Below are 26951 nucleotides of genomic sequence, written 5' to 3' on the forward strand. Positions count from 1 at the left end.
AAAATTTTCAACTTGTTAATAATAATGAATTGAGGGCAGTAAAAATGGTTCAAGGGCTGCTAATGTCCAATGGACCACATTTTCTTTCTGCTTTATAATAATATTTCAATGAATCCTTACAAAAACTCAGAAGATATTTTTTTTCCTTTTACAGAAGAAGAAACTGAGGTAACACTGCTATTAACAATCACTGACAGAACTCAGGTGTGCCTGACTCTAAAGCTACAGCTCCTGACCCACATGCAGGAATGCACACATTTAATTCTTAAACTGATTTTAAGAGCAGAAAGATCTAATTTATTTACTTCTAAGGTAAAATAAGTATGCCCTAATTTATACAGAGCAAGTTCATTTGACTAATTCTCCTCCCCATACTAACTAAACACAAAGCGTGGTTCACCGTGGCAAGCTGGAGCTAAGGTACGACAGGAGTATCGGACTTCAAGTCAGGACGCAAGGCAGTTTGCTTCTACCCGTCCCGTGTGGCCCTAATTACGGGTATACTAAACAGCTATCAAAGAACTTGTTTTCCTTAGTTAAATAAAAAGCTATCACACCAGCAATTCTGTTAATGCTAGCATATTTTTAAACCACTCATGTAATTTAGGACAGGGAGGAGGGTCATAAAGAAACACCTTAAGGTAATTCGATCTACACCTTTCTCTGTGCCCTAGCTGCTCCTATTTATATAAATAATGTTTCTCAGTGCGTACACTCAATTACCAAGTTCTGCCCACAAGAGCCAACATCCTACTATACTCAGAAATTTGCAAAGAGATTTGTACCAGGAGGCAGAAATCTATTCAAAATTAAAAAATGCTCCAAATCTACACCTAAATTCTTCAAATGAAATATACTGATTCATTATTCTATGCAGAAGCTATAATAACAACAAAACATACATTTAATTTCTTCATTCCATAGTTAGCCATAATATTACTTAGCATATAACTCGAACTAAAAAAAAAAAAAAAAACATACTACTGAGATAGTGACAGTGAGATACAGGACTTCCATTCCAGTCTCCAAAAGGAAAGAATATTCTCTCCATTCTAACACTCTCCAAGAAAGGGCAGCTTATCCTAAACTTTTCCCAACACTGCAAACAGACAATACTATTTGTGAGGCACCATTTTGCTCAAGGCTAGTTAAGGCCAGGAGCTCTGCTACCCCAGGTCTGGCATTGAATCACAAGGACTAATGGATCTCTGTCTATGCACGGGATGCTGACTGGGATTTGTCTGATCCAAACGGTTAACCTGAGTAAATCACTGCTTCAGAGGGGCCTGAGCTCTGGATCTAGAACTTTCTTACCCTGAAGTACAGCAAGTCGATCCTGCCCATTATGGTGGCACACTGGGTCAAACCCCAGAGACCGCAAACTTTCTCTTCTTTTCTACCCCAGGACAACTGGCTATTCCCATCTGTGTAACAAGCCAAACACACTATCATTTGCACTTGAGACTCAGCTTTCCATCTGACAGGCCCAGACTCCAAGAACTGAAAGTATCAGGCAGCTCAAGTCTCAGCCGCCAAAATAGTTTTCCAGAAGCCCGATTCCCGGGATTCACATACTTGTCTAGTCCCTTTCCCTTGAATCTGGGCTGGACCTGTGACCTGCTTTAACCAACAGAATGTGGCAGAAATAAAACTAGGCTGGTTCCAAGCCTATGCCTTAAGAAGTTCTGGTGGCTTCTGCTTTTGCACTCCTGGAAGCCCTAAGCCACTATGTGAGGCCAGCAATCCTGGAAAGGCCAATGGAGAAAACTGGCCCTGAGACAAGTCTGTGTGGTAAATGAGACAGAGGAAGAGAAAGAGAGAGAAGACCAGCACCTAAATGGATGCTAGCCATTAAGCTATCACCGGCAAAACCAGCACAACTGCTCAAGTGGCCCAGCCTGGGAGAGCAAACTTGCAAACCAAAAACAAAAAAGAAAGGACAACAAAAAAGAAAAACCCCAAAAACAACCTCCCCGCCAAAAATCTGGTTGTTTAGTCACTTATTTTCACGTTTGTTACACAGTAAGTAACCTGAAACAAGGCTCCTCTGTTCCCCTTGTCTTTCTGCATCACTTGTTCAAAACCCAGAAAAAACGACAAAGGTAAATTATCACAATCCGAACTATTCACACAATCCCAGAAGACTACGTCCGTGCCCTTCCCGCGGTCAGAACCTCCCCTTAGCTCCCTGAACCCAGAGCGCAGGCTCCCGGGCCATCCTCGCGGCCCTGCCCGCCCAGCCCTGAGACCCCGGCCAACCAGGCAGCAGGGACACCGCGGAGTGCTGTGAGCAAATGACAGGCTCCAGGAGAGTCAAGGCAGATGTGGGTCTTTCTTTGTTCAGTTCAGTGGCTCAGTCGTGTCCGACTCTTTGTGACCCCATGAATCGCAGCACGCCAGGCCTCCCTGTCCATCACCAGCTCCCAAGAGCTTACCCAAACCCCTGTCCATTGAGTCGGTGATGCCATCCAACCATCTCATCCTCTGTCATCCCCTTCTCCTCCTGCCCTCAATCATTCCCAGCATCAGGGTCTTTTCAAGTAAGTCAGCTCTTCGCATCAGGTGGCCAAAGTATTGGAGTTTCAGCTTCAACATCAGTCCTTCCAATGAACACTCAGGAGTGATCTCCTTTAGGATGGACTGGTTGGATCTCCTTGCAGTCCAAGGGACTCTCAAGAGTCTTCTCTGACACCACAGTTCAAAGAATCAATTATTCGGTGCTCAGCTTTCTTTATAGTCCAACTCTCACATCCACACATGACTACTGCAAAAACCAAAGCCTTGACTAGACAGACCTTTGTTGGCAAAGTAATGTCTCTGATTTTTAATATGCTGTCTAGGTTGGTCAGACCTAGACAGCAAATTCCTAACAAACCTTAGGAATTACCTGACAAATGGCTTTACAAAATATACGCCCCAAAAGTCATTTAAACATATGAATTTAAAATGTATCCTAAGAGCTTTTAAGGTAAATTTCTTTTTAAATGATAAAGCTTCTTACATACTGGCAAAAACTGTGAAGTATCATGATACACACTTTTGAAAATCAGATCCTGATTTATATGCTTCCAAAATACAAATATTCATTTTAAAAAGCTTATAAAAGAACTTCTAATGTAAAAACAGGTGAATTAAAACCAACAGATTTTTAAAAGGAAATTAATATCTACATTTCACCAATGTATTTTTCAGACAAGAAATCACCTTTTGCTTTTTCCTTGATAGAAGGATAACTACTTGTGATAAATACTTAAAATTTTCAAATTTACGTTACCAATAGCAACTACAATGAAGGTACCATTTTAATACAAAGGAAGAAACAGACAAGCTCAGATCTACACAGTAAAAAAAGTTTTGTTTTTTTTTTTAAAGTAAAAAAGTTTACCACAGGTTCCAAACAGGTAAATTCAAATTCCTCACATAAAATCTTCAGTTAAATTTCCATTTTAGATGAAGAGTTGATGGGAAAAGAATACTGACTCAGGAACAAAAAGATGGGTTTTAGCTCTAGTTCTAATTTTAGCCACTTGCTAGCTTGCTTGCCATATATCCTGGAAACTTCATGTTTTTTTCACTTGGGCTTCACTGTCTTCATCTAAAAGGCAATTATTCCTGACACACCTACTGCTCAGCTGTCATGAGAATCAAATGATGACGTATATAACCCATGATGAAAACATGTAAAATACTGTAATATATAAAATATGATATCCTTCTTAGCACCAGCAGGGAGTAAAAAAACCACCCCTGTATGTGCTTTTTATCAGACATTTTTCCTCCACTGTGTATTACCAGCTGCATGTGTGGGTGCGTGCTAAGTCGTCGCAGTCGTGTCGGACTCCTTGCGACCCCACGGACTGTAGCCCACCAGACTTCTCTGTCCATGGGGTTCCCCAAGCAAGAACACTGGAGTGGGTTGCCACACCCTTCTCCATGGACTACTAGCTAGTTATTTCTATAACCACCACTAAGGCTAATTTATTAGTGTATAGTGCTTGTTATTATTACATCATATTTTTATAGAAAGAGTAAAAAAGATCCTAGCCTTTCTAATAATTATGGAATCAAAGTTTCCAGAGCTATAAAGGATACTGTGTAATAACTTACTCTGGTTCCCTACCAAGAAGACAATCCTATAGAGGCAGAAAAGTCAACCGTTTACTAATCAAATTACACTTTAACCATAACATGCAGCATTAGCTACTTAATCCAACGAAAAAAAAATCGCTGACTAGGTCTCCACACTTCAGTATTCTGTAAAGTTTTAATTTTTACTTAATAAAGTGTTCCTGAATGAAGAACTATTCTCTAGTAGGAACACCTGAATATAGAAGATAAAAGTTCTTAAAAGTTCTTATTCCACTTACTTCCCCTCCAGCCCCACCTCTCCAACCCAAAGTGAGATACAAAGGAAATAAATGAGAGCAGGACTGTTTTGGTATTCCTATCTGATCTCCATATACCCAACTCACCTATCAGTCTCACTAGCTCCCCTGTACATAGAAAACAGGAAAGGTACAGACAGTCTAATAAAAATCTAAAACCCAAGAATCACAAAATGTTAAGAACTGGAAGGAACCTCCCAGTTTCCCTACTGATGAGGTCACTTAAAGATAGTGATTGCATTCAACTGATGGTAAATCGGTTGTACACATTTCCAGACAAGAAAACCATCACTGTCCATCAACTCCTGATTCTACTTTACCCATTCGCTAACTGAAACACTTGAGACAAATCACTTAACTTCTTGGATTAGTTGGTTCTGTAACTGAATAGTAAATAAGTTAGTCAAAATTCTCGGTAAGTGAAAAACCACAAGTCTAAGGAGACACTGTCACTAGATGTGCCTACCTCTCTACAGCAGAGGTTCTTACTGGTAATAGGAAACATCTGAAGGTTCTATTGTTTTAAAAGGTCCCCAGTAACTCTAAGCACTGCTCCCAACCCACCAGCCTATAGGTTCCATGAAGGAGATTTAGGTGGTCCAGACTCCTCGAAAATTATCCACAAAGCACAGGTATATATGGAAATTTTCCAGGCCAGCAGATTTCTTTAGTTTCAGCAAGGGTTACTAATCCCTGAAAGGTTGAGAACTACCTGAAAACTACCGCTGTAAAGTAGGCTGAAGATAAAGCTTCCGTGGATGTTGTTCAAAATGTACCACTATTCTCTCAACCAGCCTGGATCAGAACCTCAGTTACTTTACTTTCTTTTCTCTCTCATTATCAAATTCTGTCTATTCTACTTCCTTCCTCCATCCCTACTACTGCCAGTAGAGTTGACACCCTGACACCTTTGACCACAGCAATGACGTCTGTTGTACCTCCAAGTTCTACTTCAATTCATGCTACAAGCTGCTGCCAGATTAATCCTCTGAAAACAAAGCTTTAATCATTTCCTTCCCAACTCAAAAATCATCTGTAAAACCCCCGTCACCTACTAAATCCAAGGTTACATGCCCAGCTTTAAAAACAGCCCATAAACTGGTTGAAATTTTTACTTGAAGCTTTACCACCCATTATGCATGCATGTGTATTAAGTTGCTTCAGTCGTGTCTGACTTTCTGCAACCCTACAGATTATAGCCCGCCAGGCTCCTGCATCCATGGGATTCTCCAGACAAGAATACTGGAGTGGGTTGCCATGCCCTCCTCCATGGGATCCTCCTGACCCAGGGACTGAGCCCACATCTCTTACATTTCCTGCACTGACAGGTGGGTTCTTTACCACTAGTGCCACTTGGGAGGCCCCTTATATTGGCACTGCTAAGTTATATTTCATCCAAACATACTTGCCTCTTCCCCAAATGTATGAACTCTGAGCTCTCTTAATCCCTTCTCTCTGCCTGGATTCCCAGCCTATCAAAAGTCTATAGTCATTCTTCAAACCAAAGATTTCAAAAACCAGAAGCTCTATGAAATAACCCCTCTAATTCTCACCTTGAAATAAGATGTGAGCTCTAACCCCTATGAATCTGAATTCAATATGATTCAGATTCTTTTAATGTTATGTATTAAAAGACAAATTAGACATTTGTGTACAGAACTTCCTGCCTAACTAGTCCTTGAAGGCAGAAAGTGTTAACACCCTCATCTTCATATTCCCCCAAATACACTGCAGTCATGCAGTAGATGCTTAATAATCGTGTAAGGAAGTAGAAGAAATTTCAGCCTTCACAGGATAAGCAGATTATTATCTCTTGAAGGCAGAGACCTTACATGCAACATTCTAGCTTCCAAAAATGTAACCTTTTGTTACTGCCTTTCAAAGCCCCTATGTTGTAGGTCATATAAAGTTTTGCATTATAAGGGAAGACCCATTTAAAAATGTTAATAAGCTACCTGAGAAAGAAAGGTTTTCCCACATACTTTACACTTCTCAATTTGAAGAGCTCCCAACACTGTTTTCAATTTAAAAAATATTAACTATTTATGAAAAGTGATAAATTCAGCCACAGATAATTATCTACTTTATGACTAAAAACAAGTCATATAAATAAAAGAATGCCTTCCTTCTTTAAAAGGTCCATTTCGCTTACATAATACATACAGACTTAATGAGACAGGTAGAGTGGATTTACACATAAGCATGAGCCCTTGCAGAAATGTACATACAACTGTACACCAGGTATTTCAGGCAAAAAACAAAAATCCAAAGAGAAGGAAGGTAACTTTGGACTGTATCCCTTACACTACTATTACCAGTAACATTTTAAAGCAGAAACTCACATCTTTTGCACACTAGCTACACAGAGAGATAAAAACCAAGCAAACAGGAAAAGAAAGCCACATGAAAAGCCCTGGAAAAAATTTTTATCCTGGAAGAGCAAAAATGCAAACGTAACAAATACTTTTCTTCTTTGGTGATGAAGGTTTCATAGAATCACGGTGAAGCAAAGGAAGCTCAACTCCGAAACCTATGGAGCAAAGAAAAGGCTGGTTGTGCACAAGACGGATGGTTTAAAGGCTGCAAAAAGCAATGGGCAGATGACAAAAAATTTCTAAATGTCTAAAGAGACGAAAAGGAGAAAGGTCCGAGTCACAATAAGATAAGGACGAGTAAAAACTGCAAGGTCACTGGGACCCAGCAGGTCACAAAGGTGGAGGTGGGGGTTGCGTTGGGGGGGAGCCGCAGAGTCGGGGAAGAACCGGTGGCGATAACATGTCAGGAAAAAAAAAAAGGCGTTGTGAGGCGGGGACCCTCGCCTCGGGACGGCGGAACTGAGGTGGAAGCCGGGGCAGCGAGCCCCCGGACGAGGGCTCTGAGGGGAGGCGAGGAGTAGGCAGGGAGCGGGCCGAGGAAGCCCGAGGACCGCGGCTGCCGAGTCACGGAAGCTCCGGGCGCCCGTCTCGTCAGCTCGGGCCCGGACCCGCGACCCCACCTCAAAGCACTGCCGGCCGCCGGGCCCCGACGGCCCTCGGGGGGTTCCCGCCCCGGGGCGGGCCGCGCTGGCCCCGGGCGCCGCCTTAAGGGGTCTCTGCCTGAGGGGGTCCCGGCCCGCGCCCCCGCGCCCCCGCGCGCCGCGGCGTCCTCACCCGGCGCGAAGCCGTCGGCTCCCGGCGGCCCCGGCGGCGGCGCCTCCTCCACAGGCGAGCGCCCTCAGCCTTCGGCGCCCAAAACCGCCATCTCTCAGCAGGCGCGGCGGCGGCGGCGGCAGCGACCCAGGCGGCGGCCCCGGCAGCCCAGGCCGCCCGCAGCCACTAGGAACCCGCTCGCCGCGCTCACCGACACCCGCCCCTCCCCCCACCCCGCCCCGGCCTCGCACCGCCCCCAGCCGGCCCCACGCCTCCCCGCCCGGGAGCGCGCCGCGTGCCCGCGCAGCCGGCGCCGCTCCCCAAGCGCGCGCGCGCCCCGCCACCTACGCCCCGCGCCGGCCCGGGCTCAGTGCTTCCAAGCCCGGACCCGGAATCCGGCTCCCCGCGAGCATGCGCAGCGAGGGAGCGCCCCGGCCCCCCCGCCCCGCCTTCACCGCGGCCGCCTGTGGAGAACTCCGCCCCTCCGGGTCTTCGAGGCGGGCGAGGAAGGGGGAAGGCCAGCCAATGGGAGGTAGGGGGCGGGGCCTGAGCCTGTGCAAGGGGCGGGACCGCCGCCGAGATTTGGGAAGAGGCTTCTGGAAGCCAGACGTGGGTGTTGCGGGCTGGACTTTCTGGTTCACGGCCGAACGGGTGCCTGGCTTCCAGTAAGGCTCACGGGGCCGTGGAGTTCTTCCCTTGATCCCTTTACGCAAAAGGAGGCTGTTAATACTCCGTGATCTCGCTGAGTGTTTGACCCAGAACCATTGCAAGAGTAAATAATTGCATTTAGCACATGGTCATACCAGAAGACTTTTGCTACTAACCTAAACATTCACTCCCCTAACCCCACAAGCTCCAACGCTTTGGCCATCTGATGAGAAGAACCGACTCATTGGAAAAGACCCTGATGTTGGAAAAGATTGAAGCCGGGAGGAGAAGGGGACAACAGAGGATGAGATGGTTGGATGGCATCACAGACTGGATGCACATGAGTTTGAGCAAGCTCTGGAAGTTGGTGATGGACAAGGAGGGCTGGCGTCCTGTAGTCCATGGGATTGCAAAGACTCGGACAGGACTGAGCAACTGAACTGAAATGAACCCCACTAGAGTACAGTGATAAATACTAAGCAAGAGCTTGTGTACGTGCAATTAATCCAAACAGCAGTTCCATAAGAATGGTCCATTATCCTCGTTAATGAGTTCACTTTCATGCATTGAAGAGGGAAATGGCAACCCACTCCAGTGTTCTTGCCTGGAGAGTCCCAGGGACGGGGGAGCCTGGTGGACTGCCGTCTCAGTTCAGTTCAGTCGCTCAGTCGTGTCTGACTCTTTGCGACCCCATGAATCGCAGCACGCCAGGCCTCCTTGTCCAACTCCCGGAGTTAACTCAGACTCACATCCATCGAGTCAGTGATGCCATCCAGCCATCTCATCCTCTGTCGTCCCCTTCTCCTCTTGCCCTCAATCCCTCCCAGCATCAGAGTCTTTTGCAATGAGTCAACTCTTCGCATGAGGTGGCCAAAGTACTGGAGTTTCAGCTTTAGCATCATTCCTTCCAAAGAAATCCCAGGGCTGATCTCCTTCAGAATGGACTGGTTGGATCTCCTTGCAGTCCAAGGGACTCTCAAGAGTCTTCTCCAACACCACAGTTCAAAAGCATCAATTTTTCAGTGCTCGGCTTTCTTCACAGTCCAACTCTCACATCCATACATGACTACTGGAAAAACCACAGCCTTGACTAGGCAGACCTTTGTTGGCAAAGTAATGTCTCTGCTTTTGAATATGCTATCTAGGTTGGTCATAACTTTCCTTCCAAGGAGCAAGCGTCTTTTAATTTCATGCCTGCAGTCACCATCTGCAGTGATTTTGGAGCCCAAAAAAATAAAGTCTGACACTGTTTCCACTGTTTCCCCATCTATTTCCCATGAAGTGATAGGACCAGATGCCATGATCTTAGTTTTCTGAATGTTGAGCTTTAAGCCAACTTTTTCACTCTCCACTTTCACCTTCATCAAGAGGCTTTTGAGTTCCTCTTCACTTTCTGCCATAAGGGTGGTGTCATCTGCATATCTGAGGTTATTGATATTTCTCCTGGCAATCTTGATTCCAGCTTGTGCTTCTTCCAGTCCAGCATTTCTCATGATGTACTCTGCATATAAGTTAAATAAGCAGGGTGATAATATACAGCCTTGATGTACTCCTTTTCCTATGGAACCAGTCTGTTGTTCCATGTCCAGTTCTAACTGTTGCTTCCTGACCTGCATACTGATTTCTCAAGAGGCGGGTCAGGTGGTCTGGTATTCCCATCTCTTGAAGAATTTGCCACAGTTTATTGTGATCCACACAGTCAAAGGCTTTGGCATAGTCAATAAAGCAGAAATAGATGTTTTCTGGAACTCTCTTGCTTTTTCCATGATCCAGTGGATGTTGGCAATTTGATCTCTAATTCCTCTGCCTTTTCTAAAAGCAGCTTGAACATCAGGAAGTTCACGGTTCACGTATTGCTGAAGCCTGGCTTGGAGAATTTTGAGCATTACTTTACTAGTGTGTGAGATGAGTGCAATGGTGCAGTAGTTTGAGCATTCTTTGGCATTGCCTTTCTTTGGGATTGGAATGAAAACTGACCTTTTCCAGTCCTGTGGCCACTGCTGAGTTTTCCAAATTTGCTGGCATATTAAGTGCAGCACTTTCACAGCATCATCTTTCGGGATTTGAAATAGCTCCACTGGAATTCCATCACCTCCACTAGCTTTGCTCATAGTGATGCTTTTCTAAGGTCCACTTGACTTTACATTCCAGGATGTCTGGCTCTAGATGAGTGATCACACCATCGTGATTATCTGGATCGTGAAGATCTTTTTTGTACAGTTCTTTTGTGTATTCTTGCCACTTCTTCTTAATATCTTCTGCTTCTGTTAGGTCCATACCATTTCTGTCCTTTATCAAGCCCATCTTTGCATGAAATGTTCCCTTGGTATCTCTAATTTTCTTGAAGAGATCGCTAGTCTTTCCCATTCTGTTGTTTTCCTCTATTTCTTTGCATTGATCGCTGAAGAAGGCTTTCTTATCTCTTCTTGCTAGTCTTTGGAACTCTGCATTCAGATGTTTATACCTTTCCTTTTCTCCTTTGCTTTTCGCTTCTCTTCTTTTCACAGCTATTTGTAAAGCCTCCCCAGACAGCTGTCTATGGGGTCGCAAAGAGTCGGACACGACTGAAGTGGCTTAGCAGCAGCAGCAGCAGTCTGGAGAAGAGCTCTTGGCTCTGTGTCTTGCTTTTAGAACCCAGGCTACCCTGCAGATAAAAAAGTAATGACCACGTTACTCACAAGATGAACTGATCCTCTACGTCAGAGAGATAATAAAGTCATCCAGCATGGATTTCTACAATTTGTGCCCAGTTGCCTCACCCAAACTCCATAAATTACCTGTGTCCACACCCAAGCTTACTCTTTTTCCTCTATCTCAGGCTGGGTGTCTCTGCTCCCCTCCAAGTGAACCTCTCCACTGCCTGATCCCCACTGTGAAGCCCTCCTTGGCATATCTTTAACATTATCCCTTTTGGTATTACTTTCCAGGATAATTAGGTAAGACTTTTGTGTCTGAAAGCTTCCCTTGACTTTAAAACTTCTTTCTGGTTCTCTGTTTTCTTCCATCATAACTAAGCCTTTGAAAGAATTGTGTATCTAGAACATTGCATTTCTTGAATATTTGTAGGATTCAGCAAAAAATCTTTTAAATAAATGCACATTGTCTTCCTCTCTACTCCATCAGTTCCTACCCTCTGACTTCCTACTTGAATCTCACGCAAGCTGTATCCACAATGATTATTCTAACACATACTTTGGAGCGCATGACTCCACTGCTTAAAATCTTTCATTGGCTCATCAGCGCTTTTGAGACAAAAATTAACACAATCTTCAAGGCTTCTTTCATGTTCATGGGCTTTTCCCTCCTGTTAGGACAAAGTCTTCAAAGTTCCTGACTATACTCACTCATCTCTACTTTGAAGAGTACTGTTTCCTCTAACCTTTCCCTCACCTTTTTGCTTGTCCAGCTCCTTTAAAAATAAACTCAAGAACATGCTGGCAAGTGTGCTCTGAGACATAAACCCACACATTCCTGGCCAAGGTCTGTGCTCCATCTGCTGCACACAGAGGCCTCCTCCCACTTCTTGCTCTCCTTACGGCTCTCCAGAGTCCTCAGTTTTCACCTCTGCTGAGCTCCATTCAGAAGTTCCCAGTACTCACCAGGGCCCCTAAGTTGATAGCCAACATTGGACCAGCCTTTCATTATTAAATGTTTCTTTGGTGTTCAAATGAACACTATTATAAGTACCTTTTCACAAATCACTGCCCATGTCCTAACTTACTGCCATAATTTATATGCTTAAAAGTAATTGAAGATGTGAACAATTTTAGCCCTCTTGAAATATATTGGCAAGTTACCTTTCAGGAAGGACGTCAGTGTAGGTATCACATTGCCTGGAATAAAAAACACACCTCTGCCACCCAGCATCACATTCAGATTTTCATGGATTCTGGGTGCTTTTACTTGGGCCTCTTCCTCCATAAAGTAATATTTAAAATTATAACTGCATTGAAACAAAGATAGCATACTGGTAATATACATTAAAACATTTCTTTGGCCTAAGCATTCATTTTTTCTTTCTGATTTTAAAAGACAGTAAAACATTATAGTGAAAGTCATTTAGTCATGTCTGACTCTTTGCAACCCCATGGACTATAAAATCCATGGAGTTCCCTAGGCCAGAATACTAGTGTGGATGGCCTTTCCCTTCTCCAGGGACTCTTCCCAACCCAAGGATCGAACCCAGGTCTCCCATATTGCAGGCAAATTCTTTACCAGGTGAGCCACCAGGGAAGCCCAAGATTACTGGAGTGGGTAGCCTATCCCTTCTCCAGTCAATTTTCCCAACCCAAGAATCCAACTGGAGTCTCCTGCATTGCAGACAGATTCCTTACCAACTGAGCTATGAGGGAAGCCCTATGGCCCTCTGAAAGTCTGGTTAGCCTGAGGCACTGTACTTATCTTGTCAATTGAATAAGTCAACACTCCTGCTTCGTATGAGCTATGAGGTTTGGCCAAAATCTTTAGTCTGTGCCTCAACCAAAAAGTTGGTTTAATACCACCACATGATGTTGTAGTAAAAAGAAAATGAGTTGCTACAAATAAAATAACTAGAACTACGTGGCACATAATAAGTTACTGATATTATAATTTTCATTCTCAGTTTTCCCATACCACCATATGAGAGTATGTGATTATCCTTCTTCACTGTGCCAAAGTCATCATGGTATAAGTCTTATCTGGGTATATTCTCTTCACAGGGCAAAAATGGTATCTTATTGTTGGTCCATTATCCATTTTATTGCTAGAGTATTCACAAAAATCAATTTATACAATGTAGATATTGATGTATATATAATGCATATATTGTAATGTACAATTACAATATATAATTAGATGTGATGTACAATTTATATAATGTAGATATTGATGATATAAATATAGATACATTTATATAGTGTGGATACTGGCTTAAAACTCAACATTCAAAAAACTAAGATCATAGCATCTGGTCCCATAATTTCATGGCAAATAGGTGGGGAAACAATGGAAACAGTGACAAACTTTATTTTGGGGGGCTCCAAAATCACTGAAGATGGTGACTGAAGCCATGAAATTAAAAGAAGTTTGCTCCTTGGAAGAAAAGATATGACCAACCTAGACAGCATATTAAAAAGCAGAGATATTACTTTGCCAACAAAGGTCCATCTAGTCAAAGCTATGGTTTTTCCAGTAGTCATGTATGGATGTGAGATTTGGACCATAAAAAAGCTGAGCGCTGAAGAATTGATGTTTTTGAACCGTAGTGTTGGAGAAGATTCTTGAGAGTCCCTTGGACTGCAAGGAGATCCAACCAGTCCATCCTAAAGGAGATCACTCCTGTGTGTTCATTGGAAGGATTGATGTTGAAGCTGAAACTCCAGTACTTTGGCCACCTGATGCGAAGAGCTGACTTATTTGAAAAGAGCCTGATGCTGGGAAAGATTGAAGGTGGGAGGAGAAGGGGACAACAGAGGATGAGATGGTTGGATGGCATCGCTGACTCATTGGACATGAGTCTGAGAAAGCTCTGGGAGTTGGTGATGGACAGGGAGGCCTGGCGTGCTGTGGTCTATCAGGTTTCAAAAAATCTGATACGACTGAGCAATTGAACTGAACTGAACTGAGATACTGATGTGAGATAAAATCATTACTTTCTCATTTTTGTTTTCTTCTCTTATTTTTTGCTTCACAACTCCATTACCACCCTGGGATCATGTCATTTATCTGCCTTTGAGTTTTTCTACATGATCATTTTGTTTTATCCATTAAATAATTTAATCCTTTTAGATTTAATTTACTCTCATCTACCTTTTCTTTTTCTAAAGAGCTCATGGTCTCCCCCAGCTCTTTTGTTAAAGACTCTCTCTCCATCTCTGAAGATTTGAAAATACGCCAATGAATTTATCCAGTACTCCTCCCTTCGAAAAGTAGAGACAAAGTCCCTTTCAAATGAATGTGGGTTGTATTTAGTGACATTTCTAATGGATACAATACCATAAAAGTGACCGTATGTACTTTCCAAGAGCAAGTCTTAAAAGGGTGTCGTGGCTTCTCGCTACTCTCTCTAAGATCACTTGCTCTGAGGAAGGCAGTTTACATGTCGTGAAGGCATATCAATAGCTTTATCAGATGCACATGTGGCGAGGAACTGAATATCTAGCCAGCAACCAGCAAGGATGTGAGACCTCCTGCCAGTCTCTATGTGTATGGAACCCTCTTGTATATGGAAGTGGGTCCACCAGCCCCAGTCAGGCATCAGACATCTTGAATGCAACCTCGTTAGAGACTTTAACCAGAAACCCTCAACTCAAATACCTGACCCATACAGTCACTGTGAAGTAATAAATTGTTCACTGCTTTAAGGCACTAAAGAGGGGGGACAATTTTTTGCGCATCAATATGATAAACCGACTAACCCAGTGGTTCTCAGTTGGGGACCATCTTGTGTCTCAGAGGACATTTGTAAATGTTGTGAGCCATTTTTAACTGTATTAATAACAGCTAGGGAGCTGGGGGCAGTTTCCATTGGCATCTTGTGGGTAGAGGCCACAGAATGCTAAGCATCCTTCAGTGCACAGGCCAACACACACACACACACTCACACACATACCCCACAGAAGCAAAGCATGAGCAGATCCCGAATGGCGGTATGCTGAAGATGAGAAAACCTGCACTAGCCTCTCCGTTTTCCCCTCACTTATACTCTCTCTCTTTTACACAGATTCGTTCCACATCCTTTGCTCCTCTAAGTACTGTATTACCTTGTTTTACCCCTGGTCCTAGGCAACCACCAATCTGCTTTCTGTCACTAGAGAATATTTTTTTCTTTTTCAAGGATCTAGGGTAAATGGAATCATACAGTGTGTATTTTTGTGGCTGACTTCTTCAGGTCAGCATATTTTAAAGATTCATTCCTGTTTTGTGCAGCAGTAGTCACTTCTTTCCTCATTGCTGACTATTATTCTATTGTCTTGATCTGCCAAACTTTCAGAAACTGGCCCTAGTGCCTCCCTCTATTTGTCTTATTGGTAAACATTTAATTTGTTTCCAGTTTCTGGCTTTGTTGTTCAGTCACTAAGTCATGTCCAACCCTGCGACCCCATGGACTGCAGTCCACCAGGCTTCCCTTTCCTTCACTACCTCCTGCTGTTTGCTCCAATTCATGTCCATTGAGTCAGCGATGCCATCCAAGCATGTTATCTTCTGCTGCCCCCTTCTCCTTTTGCCTTCAATCTTTCCCAGCATCAGAGTCTTTTCCAATAGATTGACTCTTCACATCAGGTGGCCAAAGTATTGAAGCTTCAGCCTCAGCATCAATTCATCCAAGGAATATTCCGGGTTGATTTCTTTTGGATTGACTGGTTGGACCTCCTTGTAGTCCAAGGGACTCTCAGAAGTCTTCTCCAGCACCACAGTTCAAAAGCATCAATTCTTCGGCACTCAGCATTCTTTATGGTCCAACTCTCACACATGTACATGACTATTGAAAAAAACCTTAGCTTTGAATATATGCACCTTGGTCGGCAAAGTGATAGCTCTGCTTTTTAATACGCTATCTAGGTTTGTCATAGCTTTCCTCCCAAGAAGCAACCGTCTTTTGATTTCATGGCTGCAGTCACTGTCTGCAGTGATTTTGGAGCCCAAGAAAATAAAATCTGTCACTGCTTCCACTTTTTCCCCTTAACGTGATGGGACTGGATGACATGATCTTAGATTTTTCAAAGTTTTTCAAACTTTCAAAATTTTTTTAAGCCAGCTTTTTCACTCTCCTCTTTCACCCTCATCAAAGAGGCTCTTTAGTTCCTCTTCACTTTCTGCCATTAGAATAGTATCATCAGCATGTCTGAGGTTGGTATTTCTCCCTGCAGTCTTGATTCCAGCTTGTGGTTCATCCAGCCTCGCATTCCACATGATGTACTCTGCATATAAGTTAAATAAGCAGGGTGACAATATACAGCCTTGTTGTACTCCTTTCCCAATTTTGAACCCATCTGTTGTTTCATGTCCGGTTCTAACTGTTGCTTCTTGACTTTTTTTTTGGCTATAATGACTAGAGATTCTATGAACACTGGGTTAAAGGTGTTTGTGATGACATTGGTTTTTATCTTTCCTGGATAAATAATGCCTAGGAGTGGAATTGCTAGGTCACATAGTAAGTATATATTTAATTATAAGAAATTGCCAAACTCTTCTCCAAAGTGGTTGTACCATTGTTCATTACCACCAGCAATGTATGGGAGTTGCTCCAGCTGTTCTATTTCCTTTCCAACACTTGGTAATATCAGTCCTCTCTGATATTAGCCATTGTAATGATGTGTAAGAGTAAGCCACTGTGTTTTAATTTTGGTTTTCTTGATAACCAATGATGTTGAGTATCTTCTCATGTGATTATGGCCTATTTGTTTATTTCCTTTTATTAAGTGTATGTTCCAGTCTTTTGTCCTTTTCAAATTGTTTTTGTCCATTCTCTGTATGTTCCATACACCAGTCCTTTGTCAGATCCGTGTTGTGAATCTTTTCTCCCAGACTGTGGCTTGCTGTGGTAGGCAGGCCTCCAAGATGGACCCTAGAGATCTTGCCTCCTGGTACCCACGATCCTGGACAGTCTCCTCATCTTTAGAGCAGACCCGTGTCAGATTTTCCAAGAGGAATTGTGTAAGCAATGGTACGTGACTCCTGGTACCAGGTCGTGAAAGTCGTTTACAGCCTTTACCCTTTCCTCTTGGATTGCTTGTTCTAAAGAATGTCTTTGGGAAGAGAGCCAAGACCTGTTGATAAACAGCCAGCAGCAATTTGCCAGTCAGATGTGGCACGTTAGAAACAAACGCTCCAGCCTCTGTCCAGCCTTCAGATGACTGCATGTGACACTCCAAGCCACAACTGGACAGCCAAGAAATTCACGTATTCCTAATCCACAACAACTGTAAGAGGTGATCATTGTTGTTTGTTGTTTTCAGTCACTAAGCTTTGGAGCAATTTTTTACACAGAAGCAGTGAAACTGACTCCTCATTTTCTTAACAATGTCTTCTGAAGAACAGAGCTTTTATTTTGCTAAGGTTCAGTTTATTAACTCTTTGTTTTGTGACTCATGCTTTTTGAATGACATGTTTAAGAAAGTTTACCTACTCCTACAGAGAAAATAAAGTTTACCTACTGCAATAGAGAAAATAAGTTTTTACATGTTTTCTTCTTGAAATTTGTAGTTTTAACCTTTTCATTTGGAACTGTAATATATTTCAAATCAATTTTTGCATAAGGTATCCTCAAGGAAAGGATCAATGTTATTTTTTTTTCTAGATGGATATACTATTATTTCAATATCATTGGTTGAAAAGACAGTCCTTTAACTTTGGGAAAACTCAGCATCATTTTGGACTCTTTAATCCATTCTATTTAACTGTAAGCCTATCTTTATCACACTGTGTTGACTATAATAATTTTGAAAAGTATGGATACCAGAAAGTGTAAATTTTCCAAATTTGTTGTTCTTTTCAAAATGGTTTTGACTCTCCCAGGTTCTTTGCACTTCCATACAAATTTTAAAATTAGCTATTTAATTTTTATTTTAAAAATACCTCTAGGAGTTTGGGATCATTAATATGTAGATAAATTTAGGAAGAATTGACACATTAAAAGTATCAAGGGGACTTCCCTGGTCATTGAGTGGCTGGGAATCTGCCTGCAAGTGCAGGGGACATGGGTTTGATCACTGGTCCGGGAGGATCCTGTGTTCCCAGACCACCTGATCTGCCTCTTGAGAAATTTGTATGCAGGTCAGGAAGCAACAGTTAGAACTGGACATGGAACAACAGACTGGTTCCAAATAGGAAAAGGAGTTTGTCAAGGCTGTATATTGTCACCCTGTTTATTTAACTTCTATGCAGAGTACATCATGAGAAACGCTGGACTGGAAGAAACACAAGCTGGAATCAAGATTGCCAGGAGAAATATCAATAACTTCAGATATGCAGATGACACCACCCTTATGGCAGAAAGTGAAGAGGAACTCAAAAGCCTCTTGATGAAAGTGAAAGTGGAGAGTGAAAAAGTTGGCTTAAAGCTCAACATTCAGAAAATGAAGATCATGACATCCGGTCCCACCACTTCATGGCAAATAGATGGGGAAACAGTGGAAACAGTGTCAGACTTTATTTTTTGGGGCTCCAAAATCACTGCAGATGGTGACTGCAGCCATGAAATTAAAAGACACTTATCCTTGGAAGGAAAGTTATGACCAACCTAGATAGCATATTCAAAAGCAGAGACATTCCTTTGCCAACAAAGGTCTGTCTAGTCAAGGCTATGGTTTTTCCTGTGGTCATGTATGGATGTGAGAGTTGGACTGTGAAGAAGGCTGAGCGCCAAAGAATTGATGCTTTTGAACTGTGGTGTTGGAGAAGACTCTTGAGAGTCCCTTGGACTGCAAGGAGATCCAACCAGTCCATTCTGAAGGAGATCAGCCCTGGGATTTCTTTGGAAGGAATGATGCTAAACCTGAAACTCCAGTACTTTGGCCACCTCATGAGAAGAGCTGACTCATTGGAAAAGACTCTGATGCTGGGAGGGATTGGGGGCAGGAGGAGAAGGGGACAACAGAGGATGAGATGGCTGGATGGCATCACTGACTCGATGGATGTGAGTCTGAGTGAACTCTGGGAGTTGGTGATGGACAGGGAGGCTTGGCGTGCTGCGATTCATGGGGTCGCAAAGAGTCGGACACAACTGAGCGACTGATCTGATCTGATCTGACCTGGGAGGATCCCACATGCTGTGGAGCAACGAAGTCCACATATCACGACTAATGAGCCTGTGATCTCTAGCCCAGGAGCCGTAACTACTGACATAGCAGTTTCCGAAGCCCATGTGCTCTGGGGCCTGTGCTTGCCAGCAAGAGAAGCCACCTCAAGGGGAAGTCCTCAGTCCTGAACTAGAGAGTAGCTCACTTTGCTGCAACTGGAGAAAGCCTACGAGCAGCAATGAAGATTTGTGCACCAGTAAGTAAATTGGATGTAAATCCATCAAGAAAAATGTCTTTTAAGAAAGGTATTTAGTCTTCTAATCCACAAATACAGTATAGATCTCAGTTTATTTAGATCTTCTCTAATTTCTCTTAGCAATATTTTATATTTTTGATAACACTGGTATAGCAGATACTTATCCTTAAGTATTTTATACTTTTAATGCTATTATAAATGGATTCTTAATTTCATTTTCTAATGGTTCATTGATAGTATATTTAAATAATTTGATATTTTAATATTGGCCTGGTATGCTGAACCCTTGCTAATAAGTTTATTTGTTTTAGTAGTGTTTTTTAGATTTCTTGAGAGTTTTCATGTGTACTATCATATATCTGTATAATCATAATGGATTTGATTTAGGTCATACCTGAATGGTCTAGTGGTTTTCCCTACTTTCTTCAATTTAAGTCTGAATTTGGCAATAAGGAGTTCATGGTCTGAGCCACAGTCAGCTCCTGGTCTTGTTTTTGCTGACTGTATAGAGCTTCTCCATCTTTGGCTGCAAAGAATATAATCACTCTGATTTTGGTGTTGACCATCTGGTGATGTCCATCTATAGAGTCTTCTCTTGTGTTGTTGGAAGAGGGTGTTTGTTATGACCAGTGCATTTTCTTGGCAAAACTCTATTAGTCTTTGCCCTGCTTCATTCCGTATTCCAAGGCCAAATTTGCCTGTTACTCCAGGTGTTTCTTGACTTCCTACTTTTGCATTCCAGTCCCGTATAATGAAAAGGACATCTTTTTGGGGTGTTAGTTCTAAAAGGTCTTGTAGGTCTTCATAGAACCGTTCAACTTCAGCTTCTTCAGCATTACTGGTTGGGGCATAGACTTGGATTACTGTGATATTGAATGGTTTGCCTTGGAAACGAACAGAGATCATTCTGTCGTTTTTGAGATTGCATCCAAGTACTGCATTTCGGACTCTTTTGTTGACCATGATGGCCACTCCATTTCTTCTGAGGGATTCCTGCCCGCAGTAGTAGGTATAATGATCATCTGAGTTAAATTCACCCATTCCAGTCCATTTCAGTTCGCTGATTCCTAGAATGTCAACATTCACTCTTGCCATCTCTTGTTTGACCACTTCCAATTTGCTTTGATTCATGGACCTGACATCCCAGGTTCCTATGCAATATTGTTCTTTACAGCATCGGACCTTGCTTCTATCACCAGTCACATCCACAGCTGGGTATTGTTCTTGCTTTGGCTCCATCCCTTCTTTCTTTCTGGAGTTATTTCTCCACTGATCTCCAGTAGCATATTGGGCACCTACTGACCTGGGGAGTTTCTCTTTCAGTAGCCTATCATTTTGCCTTTTCATACTGTTCATGGGGTTCTCAAGGCAAGAATACTGAAGTGGTTTGCCATTCCCTTCTCCAATGGACCACATTCTGTCAAATCTCTCCACCATGACCCGCCCATCTTGGGTTGCCCCACGGACATGGCTTAGTTTGTGCCTGATGAACTATGGAATGAGGTTCGTGACATTGTACAGGAGACAGGGATTAAGACCATTCCCATAGAAAAGAAATGCAAAAAAGCAAAATGGCTGTCTGGGGAAGGCTTACAAATAGCTGTGAAAAGAAGAGAAGCGAAAAGCAAAGGAGAAAAGGAAAGATATAAACATCTGAATGCAGAGTTCCAAAGAATAGCAAGAAGAGATAAGAAAGCCTTCTTCAGCGATCAATGCAAAGAAATAGAGGAAAACAACAGAATGGGAAAGACTAGGGATCTCTTCAAGAAAATTGGAGATACCAAAGGAACATTTCATGCAAAGATGGGCTCGATAAAGGACAGAAATGGTATGGACCTAACAGAAGCAGAAGATATTAAGAAGAGGTGGCAAGAATACACAGAAGAACTGTGCAAAAAAGATCTTCACGATCCAGATATTCATGATGGTGTGATCACTGACCTAGAGCCAGACATCCTGGAATGTGAAGTCAAGTGGGCCTTAGAAAGCATCACTACGAACAAAGCTAGTGGAGGTGATGGAATTCCAGTTGAGCTATTCCAAATCCTGAAAGATGATGCTGTGAAAGTGCTGCACTCAATATGCCAGCAAATTTGGAAAATTCAGCAGTGGCCACAGGACTGGAAAAGGTCAGTTTTCATTCCAATCCCAAAGAAAGGCAATGCCAAAGAATGCTCAAACTACCTCACAATTGCACTCATCTCACACGCTAGTAAAGTAATGCCCAAAATTCTCCAAGCCAGACTTCAGCAATATGTGAACCATGAACTTCCTGATGTTCAAGGTGATTTTAGAAAAGGCAGAAGAACCAGAGATCAAATTGCCAACATCTGCTGGATCATAGAAAAAGCAAGAGAGTTCCAGAAAAACATCTATTTCTGCTTTATTGACTATGCCAAAGCCTTTGACTGTGTGGATCACAATAAACTATGGACAATTCTGAAAGAGATGTGCATACCAGACCACCTGATCTGCCTCTTGAGAAATTTGTATGCAGGTCAGGAAGCAACAGTTAGACCTGGACATGGAACAACAGACTGGTTCCAAATAGGAAAAGGAGTTTGTCAAGGCTGTATATTGTCACCCTGTTTATTCAACTTCTATGCAGAGTACATCATGAGAAACGCTGGACTGGAAGAAACACAAGCTGGAATCAAGATTGCCAGGAGAAATATCAGTAACCTCAGATATGCAGATGACACCACCCTTATGGCAGAAAGTGAAGAGGAACTCAAAAGCCTCTTGATGAAAGTGAAAGTGGAGAGTGAAAAAGTTGGCTTAAAGCTCAACATTCAGAAAATGAAGATCATGACATCCGGTCCCATCACTTCATGACAAAGAGATGGGGAAACAGTGTCAGACTTTATTTTTCTGGGCCCCAAAATCACTACAGATGGTGACTGCAGCCATGAAATTAAAAGACGCTTACTCCTTGGAAGGAAAGTTATGACCAACCTAGATAGAATATTCAAAAGCAGAGACATTACTTTGCCAACAACAAAGGTCTGTCTAGTCAAGGCTATGGTTTTTCCTGTGGTCATGTATGGATGTGAGAGTTGGACTGTGAAGAAGGCTGAGCGCCAAAGAATTGATGCTTTTGAACTGTGGTGTTGGAGAAGACTCTTGAGAGTCCCTTGGACTGCAAGGAGATCCAACCAGTCCATTCTGAAGGAGATCAGCCCTGGGATTTCTTTGGAAGGAATGATGCTAAAGCTGAAACTCCAGTACTTTGGCCACCTCATGAGAAGAGCTGACTCATTGGAAAAGACTCTGATGCTGAGAGGGATTGGGGGCAGGAGGAGAAGGGGATGACAGAGGATAAAGTGGCTGGATGGCATCACTGACTCGATGGACGTGAGTCTGAGTGAACTCCGGGAGTTGGTGATGGACAGGGAGGCCTGGCGTGCTGCGATTCATGGGGTCACAAAGAGTCGGACACGACTGAATGACTGATCTGATCTGATCTGATCTGATCATATATCTGCAAATAAAGAGAGTTTTACTTTTCCTTTCCATCCTGCATGCTTTTATTTACTTTTCTCATTTTATTGTACTGGCTAGAACACACAGTACAATGCTAAACAGAAGTAATAAGAAAGAGCATCCTTGTCTTGTTCCTAATTTTAGGGAAATCACTCAGTGTTTTACTGTTAAATATGATATTGTCTCTAGATTTTTTGCATATGTCCTTTGCCAGGTTGAGGAAGTTTCTTTCCTTTCTTAGTTTGCTGAGAGTTTTTATCATGAATGATTGTTGACTTATCAGTTGCTTTCAAGGGGCTTCTACTGAGATGATTTTATCTTTTTTTTTTTTCTTTTTAGATTGTTGAGATGATGGATTAAATTGATTAATGTTAAACCAAGTTACATTCCTGAAGTAAACCAAACTTGTTCTTTGTGTATTATACTTTTTATATATTGTTGGATTCTACTAGCTAAATTTTAAAAATATTAAAGAATCCAAATTCATTGGGAATATTGGTCTGTAGTTTGCTTGTAATGTCTTTTTCTAGATTTGTTTTCAGGGTAAGCTTGGCCCAATAAGATGAGCATGGTAGCTTCTTATCTATTTTATGAGGAAGTTGTGTGATATTTTTATTATTTACTTCTTAAATGTTTGAAAGGTTTTCCAAAAAACTGTAGTTTATTTTTTATTGAAGTATAATTGATTTACATGATAGCTTTCATCAGTGAAGCTCTCTAGGACAAGAGTCTCCTTTTGGAGAAAATGTAAATTATGAATTTAAGTGTGTTTGTAGATAAAAAATTTAATTTTATATGTCTTTTTTGTGCCAGTTTTGGTAATTTGTGTCTGTCAAGATTTTTTTCCATTTCACTTGTCATATTTTTTGGCCTTAAGTTATTTATTTTATTCTTCTATTATTCTTTAACATTTGTTCAGTGTTTGATGTCTCATTTATTCCTAATATTAGTATTTTATACTTTCTCTTTTTTCACTCAATAAGCTTAGTTTAAAGTGTTTCGTTTGATTGAGCTCTTCAAAAAAAGAAGCTTTGGTTTCATTAATTTTGTTTGTTCATCTTCTGTTTTATTTATTTCTGTTTCGTTTTATTTCCTTTACCTTTATCATTGCCATATTTCTATTATTTAGGGCTTATTTTCTCTTCTTTTTCTCACTCATTAAGGTGAAAGTTTACATTATTCACTCGAGACCTTTTTTATTTTCTACAATAAGCATTCAGAGCACAGGTTTCTTCTGAGCCCTTATTTCGATATACCCCCCAAATTTAAATACATTTTATCCTAATTTTCATTTAGTTATAAATATTTTCTGATAGTCCTGTGATCTCTTCTTTGACCCATCAGTTATTAGGAAATCAGTTCAGTTCAGTTCAGTTCAGTCACTCAGTCATGTCCGACTCTTGGCGACCCCATGAATCGCAGCACACCAGGCCTCCCTGTCCATCACCAACTCCTGGAGTTCACCCAAACTCATGTGCATCGAGTCGGTGATGCCATCTAGCCATCTCATCCTCTGTCGTCCCCTTCTCCTCCTGCCCTCAGTCCCTCCCAGCATCAGGGTCTTTTCCAGTGAGTCAACTCTTTGCATGAGGTGGCCAAAGTATTGGAGTTTCAGCCTCAGCATCAGTCCTTCCAGTGAACACCCAGGACTGGTCTTCTTTAGGATGGATTGGTTGGATCTCCAATAGGTTGTACATTTTCCAAATATTTGGGAATTTTCCATATATCTTTTGTTATATATCTTTTCCAGCATTCTTGGTGAAAATTTGCACCTGAATAGTGTGTGTTCTCTTGCTGGGAAGAGTGAAGATAATTCTATAAATGGCTCAGTCAAGTGGATGATAGTATTGTTCAGACTTTCTGTAGTTTTACTGAATTTTGTCTACTTTGTTCTATCAATTACTGAGATGAATAAAAAAATGTCTATAAATCTATTCAATGGATGCACTTTTCATTCTGTGAGTTCTGGATTCATGTATTGTGTGGATTTTTTATTAGGTGTTTACACATAAGGATAGTTATATATACTTTACCATTACAGTTTCCCTCTTAAGATGTTAGTCTTATTTGTTCTGAAATTTACTTTTTCTGATATATTTTTTAAACTTTTTATTTCGTACTGAAGTGTAGCCCATTAACAGTGTTGGGATAGTTTCAGGTGAACAGTGAGGGGACTCAGCCTTGTATATGCACGTATCCATTCTCCATCAAACTTCCCTCCAATCTAGGCTTGCCCTTAGCGTTGAGCAGAGTTCCATGTGCTGTACAGTAGGTCCTTGTTGGTTATCCATTTAAAAATATAGCAGTATGTGATATTTGTCTTTCTCTTTCTGACTCACTTCACTCTGTATAATAGGCTTTAGGTTCATCTACCTCATTAGAACTGACTCAAATACATTGCTTTTTATAGCTGAGCAATATTCCATTGTGTATATATACCACAATGTCCTTGTCCATTCATCTGTCGATGGGCATCTGGGTTGCTTCTATGTACTGCTGCTGCTGCTGCTAAGTCGTGTCAGTTGTGTCCAACTCTGTGTGACCCCATAGACGGCAGCCCAACAGGCTCCTCTGTCCCTGGGATTCTCCAGGCAAGAATACTGGAGTGGGTTGCCATTTCCTTCTCCAATGCATGAAAGTGAAAGGGAAAGTGAAGTCACTCAGTCATTTCCAACTCTTCGTGACCCCATGGACTGTAGCCTACCAGGCTCCTCCACCCATGGCAAGAGTACTGGAGTGGGGTGCCATTGCCTTCTATGTCCTAGCTGTTGTAAACAGTGCTGCAGCAAACACTGGGGTACGTGTGTCTGTTTCAACTATGGTTTCCTCAGGCCACATACCCAGTAGTGGGATTGCTGGGTCATCGGAGAAGGCAATGGCACCCCACTCCAGTACTCTTGCCTGGCCTGGAGAATCCCACGGATGGAGGAGCCTGGTAGGCTGCAGTCCTTGGGGTCGCTAAGAGTCGGACACGACTGAGCGACTTCACTTTCTCTTTTAACTTTCATGCACTGGAGAAGGAAATGGCAACCCACTCCAGTGTTCTTGCCTGGAGAATCCCAAGGACGGGGAAGCCTGGTGGGCTGCCATCTATGGGGTCACACAGAGTCGGACACGACTGAAGTGACTTAGCATAGCATAGCAAGGTAGTTTTAGTACCAGTTTTTTAATCTCCATACTGTTCTCCATAACAGTTGTATCAGATTGCACGCCCATTGACAGTGTAAGAGGATTGCCTTCTCTCCCCACCCTCTCCAGCCTTTACTGTTTGTCTATTTTTTGATGATGGCCATTCTAACTGATGTGAGGTGATGACCTCCTGGTAGTTTTGATTTCTTTAATAATGAGTGATGTTGTGCATCTTTTCTTGTGTTTATTAGTTTCTTTGGAGAAATCTCTGTTTCGGTCTTCTGCCCATTTTAAGCATCATGAGCTATTTGTAAATTTTGGAGCCTAATCCCTTGTCAGTCACATCATTTGCAAATATTTTCTCTCAGTCTGTGTGTTGTCTTTTCATTTTGTTTATTGTTTCCTTTGCTGTGCATGAGTTGAAGTAGGTCCCATTAGTTTATTTTTGTTTTTATTTGGGGAGATGAACTGAAAAAGATACTGCCGTGATTTATGTCAGAGAGTATTCTGTGCATGTTTTCCTTTAGGAGTTTTATAGTTTTCGGTCTCACAGTTAGATCTGTAATGCATTTTGAGCTTACTTTTGTGTATTTTGTTAAAGAATAATCTAGTTTCATTTCAAGGATGTCCACTCTCACCTCTCTTATTCAGCATAGTTTTGGAAGCCCTAGCTATGGCAATAGAGAAGAAAAAGTAGTAAAGGGAATTGAATATGGAAAAGAAGTTAAACTGTCACTGTTTGCAGATGACATGATACTGTGCACAGAAAATCCGAAAGATGCTATAAGAAAACTGCCAGAGCTCATTGGTCAATCTGGTAACACTCATCAATGAATTTGCAAGTTACAAAATTAATGCGTAGAAATCTGTTGCATTTCTATACACTAACAACAAAAGATCAGAAAGAGAAATTCAAGAAACAATTCAATTTACCATCACATCAAAAAGAATAAAATATTTAGGAATAAACCTACCTAAGGAGACAAAACACCTGTACTCCAAAAACTTAAGATGCTGATGAAATAAACTGAAGAAGACACAAACAGATGGAAAGATAGATATACCATGCTTGTGTATTGGAAGAATCAATATTGTCAATATGACTATGCTACCTAAGGCAGTCTACAGATTCAGTGCAATCCTTATCAAATTACCAGTGGCAATTTTTGCAGAACCAGAGCAAAAATTCTTAAAATTGTTA

The 26951-nt window shown here is 41.9% G+C and overlaps 1 protein-coding gene across 3 annotated transcripts in view; it reads right to left on the minus strand.

Moving 5' to 3' along the window:
* Window positions 1-7725, minus strand: part of WWP1 (WW domain containing E3 ubiquitin protein ligase 1) — a 144985-nt gene extending 137260 nt beyond the window's left edge. For all 3 annotated transcript variants that reach the window (XM_025001523.2, XM_025001522.2, XM_059893203.1), the window contains exon 1: window positions 7535-7725. The gene's annotated coding sequence lies outside the window, so the exon portion shown is untranslated. The remainder of the gene's footprint in view (window positions 1-7534) is intronic.
* Between the last annotated feature and the right edge of the window lie 19226 nt (window positions 7726-26951).

This window comes from Bos taurus, chromosome 14, assembly GCF_002263795.3.
Source record: "Bos taurus isolate L1 Dominette 01449 registration number 42190680 breed Hereford chromosome 14, ARS-UCD2.0, whole genome shotgun sequence".
Taxonomy (NCBI): Eukaryota; Metazoa; Chordata; class Mammalia; order Artiodactyla; family Bovidae; genus Bos; species Bos taurus.